Consider the following 11,514-nt stretch of genomic DNA (forward strand, 5'->3'; position numbering starts at 1 on the left):
CTCGTGTACCTCGATCATTAACAAATTTGACTGGTCGGGTGTAATGCACCTTAGTAGTGGTAGGGAGTACCCTTGTCGGTACAAGACCCCTTCGACTATCATATATCGTGCAGCTTGTCTCACCAATTTTCGTGCTTTGTTCCAATCACTAGGTACTACTCCTTTGTTAAGATAGTTAATAATAGAGGTTATCAATGTATCTCCTAACTCAATAGGTAGTGCCTTCTTCTCGGTTATGCTTCTTTCCGCCAAGTATTCAACAGGAATGACATTCAGAGTGTTCCCATCTTTGGCACTGGCAAGCTTGGCTAAGGCATCAACATTGGCATTATGCTCCTTTGGGACTAGTATAATTGCGTATTTTTTGAACTGTGTCAACAAGTCCTTCACCTTGTTCAAGTACTGCACCATCCTATGTCCCTTGGTTTGATACTCCCCCAATACCTGGTACACCACTAGCTGGGAATCACTGAATATCTCTAGAGACAAGCATAATCCTACTAATAATGCCTCGTACTCAGCCTCGTTGTTTGAAGCGTTAAATCCAAATTTGAGAGCGCAATGGATTAGGTGATTCTCTGGAGTGATCAGTATGATTCTTGCGCCTGAGTTGTGTTCATTGGATGCTCCATCACCATATAGCTTCCATACAGGAGTATCTCCTTCCTTCTCGGTATCCCCATTCTCTGATTGGTAGGAAGGGTCTTCAAGGTTGGTGCCTTCGACTATGAACTTTTCCATTGCTTTTCCTTTTATCGTCATCCTCGAATGATAAGTGATATCAATATGTCCTAGTTCCACTACCTACTTGAGTAATCATCTTGAGGCCTCTAGTTTTTTAAGAACTTGTCTCAGCGGTTGATCGGACATGACTCGGATCGAGTGAGGTTGGAAATATGGAGCAGCTTTCGAGAGGCGATTACTATATAGTAGGCTAGATTTTCAAGAGGGGGATACCTAGACTCCGCACCTACTAGCCTTCTACTGATATAGTACATAAGGTGTTGTACCATGTTCTCTTATTTTACCAAAGCAGTGTTGATTGCATGCTCGGTGATTGCCAAATAGATGAATATTACCTCACCATATATTAGCTTCGCTAGGACGGGAGGTTGAGAGAGATGCTCCTTCATTTCTTGGAAAGCTTTTTCGCACTCCTCGGTCCATTGGATCTTCTTGCTGCCCCTTAGTAGGTTAAAGAAGGGGACACACTTGATCATAGACTTTGATATGAACCTACTTAGTGTAGCCACTCTCCCTGTTAAGCTTTGCACTTCTTTGATTATGGCAGGTGACCTCATGTCGATCAATGCTTTGATCTTCTTGGGGTTAGCCTCGATACCACGTGAATTGACTATGTATCCGAGAAACTTACCAGAACCAACTCCAAACGAGCACTTGAGAGGGTTTAACTTCATGCTATACTTTCTAAGTATTGCAAAGCATTCCTCCAAGTCTCAAACATGCCCTCCAGGTTCTTTGAACTTGACTAACATGTCATCGACGTATACCTCTTATTTTTGCTGAACAAGTCTCGGAACATGCCATTCACTAAACGCTGGTAGGTGGCTCCTGCGTTCTTCAAGTTGAATGACATCACCTTATAATAATAGTACAATCCCTTGTCTGTTCGGAAGCTGGTATGTTCCTCGTCGGGAAGGTGCATACTTATTTGATTGTGCTCAGAATACACATCCGTGAATGAGAGTATTTCATGTCCTGCTGTTGCATCGACCAGTTGGTCTATTTTGGGTAGTGGGAAGCAGCCTTTGGGGCAGCCCTTGTTCAGATCTATGAAGTCCACGCATGTCCTCCACTTCCTGTTTGGCTTTAGGACCAGCACTGGGTTTGATACCCAATATGGGTAGTAGGCCTCCCTTATAAAACCATTTTCCTTGAGTCGCTGACCTCCTTTTTCAGGGCTTGAGATCGGTCTTTGTCAAGTAGCCTCCTCTTTTGTTGCATCGGTGGGTAGTTCTTGTCCCCATTGAGGACATGGCTTATCACGAATGAAGAAATTCCAACTATGTCCTTATGTGACCAGGAAAAGACGTCCTGGTTCTTCTTAAAAAATTCTACCAACTGTGCCTTAAATTCCACCTTTAGCTCCTTTCCGACTTTAATTACTCTAGTCGAGTCCTCCTTGTCTAGTAGGAATTTGTCAAGATCTTCGACTAGTCCTACCCCCATGGCATCATCCCCAAAGTAAGGATCGATGTTGTTTCCCTTGCTTTGGGAAACTTGCTATAATAAAAAATCTTCGTTAAAAGGAGTCCCCAACTCTAGTAAAGTGTTTCTTTCAACGTCAAATTCCATGTTTACAACCTCATCAGTTCCTTTATTCTCTTTGCAGCAGGTTACTACCATGTTGTTTACGCATGGTCCTTTCTTTGCCTTGACCACTGACACAATATAACATTATCGTGCCTCTCTTTGGTTACCCTGTATGCATCCTTGCCCTACGCTTGTGTCGTCTGTCCCCCTGGGAAGGGGCCTTCGGGTTGGTAACACTCTTACTCTGAGATGAAGTGTTATTCTTCTTAGTCATGGAGGAGGCAGTCTTGGACTGTGCCTCTTCATCTTGTCTCTGGGAAAGTGGCTTTGAGAGCATCCTTGGGGTTCGACTCCTCCCCTGGGACACTCTGTTACTGCTGTCTCGCATTCCTGCTGCTTTGGCTTGAGCCTCCCTCACCGCTTGAGCAGCAGCTTCTGCGTTAGCTCGAGCTAACTGGGTAGCTGCCTCAAGGGCCACAGTAGCCTCCTGGTGCCTCCAGTGAGCTTCCTGCTCCCTTTGGATCATCATCTAGACCTGCTCATCTATCTTCTATCGTTGTCGTTCCATAATCTCCCTCTAAAGGGAAATTTTTGCAGCAAAGGCCTCCTGCCTTGCTAGAAATTGCGCCATCTCCTCCTGGTAAGTATCCTGTGGATCTTCTACGTCCTGTTGGTCTCCAACCTCCACCTGAGGTTTGTTAATGGGATCGGTGGGATCCTGAGTGGTGGAATCCCTGGGAATCGTCTTCTTTGTCTAACTAGATTTTGGAGGAATCGTAAAACTGATGAAAGTGTGTTTCTTGATTTCGCACTCTCAATGAAAGCACCATAATATTGTCCTGTGAAATTGGCCAACGGTCGTATGTACAATATACGATACCTTCTCAACGAAATGAATCTAATATACGACAGAATACAAATATCTTTAATAAACACTGTGAAATTGGCCAACGGTCGTATGTACAATATACGATACCTTCTCAACAGAATGAATCTAATAAACGACAGAATACAAATATCTTAAAAAAAAAACACAGAAATTTTATAGTGGTTCAACCCTGTTCTTCTGAACAGTAATAACCTATTCCACTTAGTATTTAGTATTGAATCGTTCGATAGACAATTACAAATATCAACTCAGAGTTCATTCCTCACAAGTTCCTCCAAAAGATCGATCCCAAAAAGTCCAGAAAAAGAGACCTTTTGAAACGAAGCCCTGATTATGAGATCGTGGGTCTTCCCGTTGTCTTCTCTAGATCGTGGTTGATAATGCACGATTGAGACCTTTGAGAAAATGCTAAGTCTTGATTGGTCTATAAGACATAGGTGCTAGGCTCGACGACCCATTAAAGCTTGGGTGCAAGATCCGTTGGTCCTCTGGGTGCTAGGCCTGTTGATCTGCTAGGTGCTAGACCTGCTGATCTTAGTTTGAACGAGTGTGAGTTTTACCAAGTGAAGTGTCTTTGGGAGTGTAGGCCGACCACCCTATGAAGGATAGGGTGGGTCGACCACCCCAAGGGGTTCTCAGGCTTGTAGGCTGACCACCCCTAGGGGTTGGAGCTAGGTCGACCACCCCTGGGGGCCAATGCCAGGTTAGGCCTAGTTGACTCATCGATCTTTTTTCAATACTTCGTCATTTTTCCCTGATTTGTGATGCCATGTCCCGCTTTCTCATTCGCCACATCATCTTTGGAATTTTGAGGGATAACAAAGTGCAAGATTTATAGCTCGAGCTCAAGGAGGTACTTTTCCTCCAGCTATAGGGACTCTCTAAGCTTATTTGCTTTCAATCTTAGTGATGGCCTTAAGTTGGTATTCCATGTTTTTTGAGGCCCTCCAAATCATCTCCTTGGATTCTAGGGAGTCTTGTACAAGTTTCATGGCCCTGAGCTCGCCCCTTTGCTAAGCTCGCCCCCTAGGTGAGCTTGCCCCTAGGGTCCTAGGGGTGTGACCTTGGTCCTCGTGTCTCCCCCATCTCCTCAAAGAAACTCTTGGACGTTGGTGTCTTGTTTGGATTCTCTTGTCATTTCTCCATGCTCACATTAGTTTCTTAGTAAACAATAAACTCCATGGAGGCTTGAGCTCGCCCCCAAGCCCTAAGGAGGCTTGAGATCGCCCCCACGCTCTAGGAAGGTGTGGGTTTGATCCCCGAGGCTTTTCCTTTCTCTTGGGACTCCACTTGGCTGATTTACTTGATGTGGAATTTTTACATCCACACTTTCCCCCCAGTCTATGAGAGGGTCTTTAGGCATTCTTGTAGACTCTTTTTGTGCCATCTTTATGACATGCAAGGTATAAGTGTGTTTCTCTATTTAGGAGATATGGAAAATATTACTTCATGAGTGGTGATCCTCAAGACTCCTTTATAGTTTAATTAATGCCAATCATTCCTTGGTATAGATCCCATAGGTACCATTGGTGTACACAACATCGGGCCACACGAAGAAGCTTGAGGCAGACTACCCAGAGGGACCCAAGAAGTAGCGTCTAGCCATGGTGAGCCCTCTTGTGGTGCTCGTAAGGCATTTCCCTGAGTGGTTTGCATGCATTCAGCGCTTGTCAGATTTCAGAGTGAAGAGTGCTTTAACAATTCTTTCTTGTAGTCCTTTTGTCTTGTTGGCTTCTTCTTCACTATCAGCAGCAGTAGAGAAGACTTCCTCTTTGTCCAAGAGTAAGAAAAGAGCAGAAGCTAAAGTTCTTATATGGTGTGTGGAAACTGAATCATGGCTTATAATTCTCCTCATTTGGTGACCACGATGTTGCCAAGGCTGCCAAATGGAGTGCTCGCGGCTGGAAACCATGAAGTTTTTTCCTACCCCATCCTTTGCTCCAATGTATGGGTAGCTTCTTTCTTTTTACTTTGATTTGGTTGTAACACTCACCAGGCACCTAGCCATATACGTAATAGTTGCCTAGCCTCGCGAGCATCAATAAGAACCTAGCCATGTGCAAAATACGTGCCTAGCCTTGAGAGCCTCAACAGGCACCTAGCCATGTGCGAAATAGGTGCCTAGCCTTGCGAGCCTCAACAGGCACCTAGCCATGTGAAAAATAGGTGCCTAGCCTTGAGATCCTCAATAGGCGTCTGGCCAAGTGCAAAATAGGTGCCTGCCCTTGTGAGTCTCCACTAGTCATACCTCTCACCTGGGATGCAAGGAAGATTCTACACCAACGGCCCAACCTAGCATGAACCCCACCTATGGGAGGTGCGAACCCAATACCACCTCCAAAAGAGCTTCACCCGACTTGAGGGAGAAACTTAATCGAAGAAGGTCTGAGGTAAAAACCATACCTCGTGCAGCTCATTTGAGGGACACAACCAAATCAAGGGTTCACCTTGAGAACCCACGAGACTCCTTAAATAAAAAAAAAGAAAGAAAATAAACACCGAAATGCAAAGCCTTCGAAGCAAGATAGTCACTGAACCTGGGGGGCACAGAGGTGACGATGAGTTCAACCATGAGTCGCCCTTCACAAGGGAGATCCAAGTTGAGCAGCTCCCCATCAAAGAAGTAGTAATGGTTTCTCTTTATTTGAGTTATGCCTCGTAAGGAATAAAAAGTTTTTCCATAGTTGGCCACCCGTAAATGTAATTTATTTTGATAGGATCCAAAGAGAACACCAAGTTGACTCCAGGATGTAATATGACAATGACATTGTGCTTACCCTTGCACATTGCCTACTATTACTAATGTCAAACACCTATCTTATACATTACATCTCTCATCTCCAAGGGCACTTACATGATGCACATACTGCCATTGTCAATTGGAATTGACAAATTGTATCGGAAAGAATGAAAAACAAAGTGCTTGGCAAGAAAAATCTCATCAACAACTTGGGAGGTATTATACCCAACCTCACCATGCACCTAGCCATGTGTGAAATAGGTGCCTAGCCTGGTGAACCTCAACGAGCACCTAGCCATGTGAAAAATAGGTGCCTAGCCTCACGAGCCTCAACATGCACCTAGCTATGTGCAAAATAGGTGCCTAGTCTCACAAGCCTCAATAGGTGACTGGCCATGTGCAAAAATAGGTGTTTGGCCTCGTGAGATATATATATATATAAATATACTTATAATATATATATGTATGAGCGGTGAACCTTATAAGACAGCATGTGTATCTATAAGGACTAGCTACCCTTATAGAGTCTAAGAAAGTCAAAAGGTCCCTCAAAAGTGACTTCCTCACAAACACACCCACCCTACAAAGAGACCACATCGTAGAAGACAAAAGGGGATCCCAAAGAGATCCCTAAGTCTAGATCAACCAAGTCGCCCTACCAAGGGAAAAAGGGCCTTAAAGGAGGTATTTGCAAAAAAAACTCCCTTGCAATCAATAAATGGGCCGTGAAAATAGGTGCTTGTGAGGCTTCACAAGTACCATGTCTCTATAAGGGTCCCAACCCAAGGGGAGATCACCTCAAGGAACAAAAATGGTCCTCATAATAATCCTAGGTCGACCCAAGTCACCTAGCTTACATGATGCACATACTGCCATTGTCAATTGGAATTGACAAATTGTATCGGAAAGAATGAAAAACAAAGTGCTTGGCAAGAAAAATCTCATCAACAACTTGGGAGGTATTATACCCAACCTCACCATGCACCTAGCCATGTGTGAAATAGGTGCCTAGCCTGGTGAACCTCAACGAGCACCTAGCCATGTGAAAAATAGGTGCCTAGCCTCACGAGCCTCAACATGCACCTAGCTATGTGCAAAATAGGTGCCTAGTCTCACAAGCTTCAATAGGTGACTGGCCATGTGCAAAAATAGGTGTTTGGCCTCGTGAGATATATATATATATAAATATACTTATAATATATATATGTATGAGCGGTGAACCTTATAAGACAGCATGTGTATCTATAAGGACTAGCTACCCTTATAGAGTCTAAGAAAGTCAAAAGGTCCCTCAAAAGTGACTTCCTCACAAACACACCCACCCTACAAAGAGACCACATCGTAGAAGACAAAAGGGGATCCCAAAGAGATCCCTAAGTCTAGATCAACCAAGTCGCCCTACCAAGGGAAAAAGGGCCTTAAAGGAGGTATTTGCAAAAAAAACTCCCTTGCAATCAATAAATGGGCCGTGAAAATAGGTGCTTGTGAGGCTTCACAAGTACCATGTCTCTATAAGGGTCCCAACCCAAGGGGAGATCACCTCAAGGAACAAAAATGGTCCTCATAATAATCCTAGGTCGACCCAAGTCACCTAGCTTACATGATGCACATACTGCCATTGTCAATTGGAATTGACAAATTGTATCGGAAAGAATGAAAAACAAAGTGCTTGGCAAGAAAAATCTCATCAACAACTTGGGAGGTATTATACCCAACCTCACCATGCACCTAGCCATGTGTGAAATAGGTGCCTAGCCTGGTGAACCTCAACGAGCACCTAGCCATGTGAAAAATAGGTGCCTAGCCTCACGAGCCTCAACATGCACCTAGCTATGTGCAAAATAGGTGCCTAGTCTCACAAGCCTCAATAGGTGACTGGCCATGTGCAAAAATAGGTGTTTGGCCTCGTGAGATATATATATATATAAATATACTTATAATATATATATGTATGAGCGGTGAACCTTATAAGACAGCATGTGTATCTATAAGGACTAGCTACCCTTATAGAGTCTAAGAAAGTCAAAAGGTCCCTCAAAAGTGACTTCCTCACAAACACACCCACCCTACAAAGAGACCACATCGTAGAAGACAAAAGGGGATCCCAAAGAGATCCCTAAGTCTAGATCAACCAAGTCGCCCTACCAAGGGAAAAAGGGCCTTAAAGGAGGTATTTGCAAAAAAAACTCCCTTGCAATCAATAAATGGGCCGTGAAAATAGGTGCTTGTGAGGCTTCACAAGTACCATGTCTCTATAAGGGTCCCAACCCAAGGGGAGATCACCTCAAGGAACAAAAATGGTCCTCATAATAATCCTAGGTCGACCCAAGTCACCTAGCTTAATAAGGGTCTCAAAGAAGACGCTTGCAAAAATAGTTCTATGAATAATGACGAGAAGGATGCTTCTCGCACAAAATGACACACATGTGCAAAAATATATAAAAGGATAGCAAGAATCCAAAGGGTCAACATATCCTTACAGTAGTCAAGGTGCACCAACAAACACATATCACACACAGTAAAGAGGTCCCAAAGGGAACCCTTTCAAAATAAAGTGGTGCTAATAAGAAGCCTACATGTATAAAGGGACAAGATTATGTTCCATCACAAAATAAGCATAAGACATAGCAGAACTTGTTAAAAGTTCCTCGTGAAGAAAACAAGAGACCTGGAAAAAACTCTTAGGAAAAATAAGTCAAGTAGCATTACAACCAAATCAAAGTAAAAAGAAAGAAGTTGCCCACACATGGGAGCAATAGGCGGGGCAGAAAAAAACATCATGGTTTCCCACCGCGAGCACTCCATTCGATAGCCTTAGCAACAACGTGGACACCAAATGAGGAGATGTCGGAGTTGGGATTCTATTTCCACACACCATTTAAGAACTTTAGCTTCTGCCATTTTCATACTCTTAGACGAAGAGGAAGTCTTCGCTATGACTGCTCCTATCTTGTGTGTGCCTCAACAAGCTATTTTTCAAGTCCCTAAAACTTGACAGTAAGCCGGTCATTCTCTGCCTTGTCCAAAGATAGATCTTTTGTCAAAATCACTTATCCTTCAAGGGCATCAATCAACGAGCAAGTACTAGTAGACTTCACGGTCAAGTCGACCCGCTGATAGTGAAGAAGAAGCCAACAAGATGAAAGGACTACAAGAAAGAATTGTTATATCACTCTTCACTCTAAAATCTGACAAGCGCTGGATGCACACAATCCGCCCAGAGCAATACCTTAGGAGCACCACACGAGGTCTCACCTTGGCTAGACACTACTTCTTGGGCCCCTCCGGGTAGTTTGCCTCAAGCTCCTTTGTGCAACCCGATGTTGTGTACACTAATGATACCCATGGGATTTGTACCAATGAATGATTGGCACTGATTAAACTTCAAAGGAGTCCTGAGGATCACCACTCATGAAGTATGGTTTTCCAAATCTCATAAACAAAGTAACACACTTATACCTTGCATGTCATAAAGATGGTACAAAAAAGTCTACAAGAACGCATAAAGACCCTCTCATAGACTGGGGGCCAAGTGTGGATGTCAAAATTCCACATCAAGTAAATCATCCAAGAGAAGTCCCAAGAGATAGGAAAAGACTCGGGTATCAAAATGGCACCTTCCTGGAGCTTGGGGGCGAGCTCAAGCCTCCCTAGAGCTTGGGGATGAGCTCAAGCCTCCATGGAGTTTATTGTTTACTAACCAACTAATGTGAGCATGGAGAAATGACAAGAGAAGCCAAACAAGACACCAACGCCAAAGAGTTGCTTTGAGGAGATGGAAGAGACACAAGGACCAAGCTCACACCCCCTAAGACCCCAGGGGTAAGCTCACCTAGGGGGTGAGCTCAGCAAAGGGGCGATCTCAGGGGGCGAGCTCAGGGCCCTCCTGAAGCCCCAGCACAGGTTCAACCCCACAAGACCATGAAACGTATGCAAGACTCCCTAAAAGCCAAGGAGATGATTTGGAGGGTGTTGTCGGTAAGAACTCGTCAATGAATTAAGGTTGGAAAACTCGAATACTTAACAAGAAACTTATGAACTTAGAAGAACTTGTAGAAACTTAGAGAAAAATTACAGAAGAACAAGGGAAGAAAACTTGTACATTTCTCTTAGAGTAGTCTGGTGTTACAACTATTTCCCAACCCCCTTCTTAGTTGAAGAAAGGTCCTATTTATAGGGTAGCTCCAATGGCTCTTAGTACAAAAATGTTCCCAAGGGGACAAAGAGGTGGTGGTACAATAGGGAGCCTTAGAGGATCATGGAACAAGTGTTAGTGGTGTCGGGATTCAGGCCCATCGGGCCTAAAACTTGTCAGAGGCATGGGAAGAGATGTGTCTCGTCTTCGTACTTTTTATGACCACTACTCTCCTGACTTATGTACAGCCATGAATCTTCTTATGGTCGTGTCTGGCTCATACTCTGTACTACTCGGGCCTTTTTCGTACCTCTACTTTGTCTATATCTTGATGAACTCTTGAGAGCTTGAGTGTAAGATGCTAATAGCTTGAATCTGAGGAGAGAATATGCCTTCAGGCTGTATGGACCTATTAGGCCTATATACTCTCAAAATCAATGGTGGTCCTAAGCTTGTACTCCAAGGTTGTTGAGGTCCTTTGAATAAACCTTCTAGCCTCTAGGAAACTTTACATGCGTTATGTGGTCTTCAGTAGGGTCAAGCTGGTGTTTGGGCTTCAGAGGGGCCTTGAGCTCGCCCCCTCAAGCTGAGGTCGCCCCCCCCCCCCCCCCCCCCAGGTCTCCCCCTGAGCTCGCACCTAGAGGTCCTAGTGGGCGTGTACTTGGTCTAGAGGCTCTTCGTGGACACCCGTCTCTTGCATGACTTCTCTTGCTATTTTTCAAGACTCACATAAGGCCTCAAAAAACTTGGAATACAACTTAAGGCCATCACTAAGCTTGAAAGGAAATAAGCTTAAAGAGTCCTTATAGCCTGGAGGCAAAGTACCTCCTCAACCTTGAGCTATAAATGCCTTGCACTCAAGCTCTCAAGGACTTATTAAGGCATGGGTAAAGAGGAGGTATGAAAAAGGCTCGAGTAGTACGGAGTACAAACTAGACATGACCATCAAAAGAGTAGTGACCGTACATAAGTTAGAATAGTAGTGGTCGTACAACATACTAAGAGCAGGCACACCTCTTGCCACGCCTCTGAAAAATGTCAGGCTCGACAAGCCTGATGCCTGACACCACTAATGCCTGCTCCATGATCCTCTGAAGTGTCCTGTCATACCACCACCTCTTTGTCCCCTTGCGACCGTTTTTGTACTAAGAGCCATTGGAGATTCCATATAAATGAAACCTTTCTTCAACTAAGAAGGGGATTAGAAAATGATGCATTGTAACCATAAATTCTTAAGTAATATGAATATTCTCTCCATTTTCACTCTGCAACTTGATTCTAAGTTCAGATAGTTATCCTAAGTTCTTCTAAGTTTCTTCACAACACTTCATGTACTTTTAAGCTCAGAAGTTTTCTGATCTAACTTGGCTGACAAGTTATTACCGTCAACTGTTTGGCGTCGTCTGTGGGAAGGCCAAGTATCAAGTCGTTGTTCTGCCATGAATTCCAACAGGATGTTGAGGCCCACCTTGACGG

This window comes from Humulus lupulus, chromosome 2 (assembly GCF_963169125.1).
Source record: "Humulus lupulus chromosome 2, drHumLupu1.1, whole genome shotgun sequence".
NCBI lineage: Eukaryota > Viridiplantae > Streptophyta > Magnoliopsida > Rosales > Cannabaceae > Humulus > Humulus lupulus.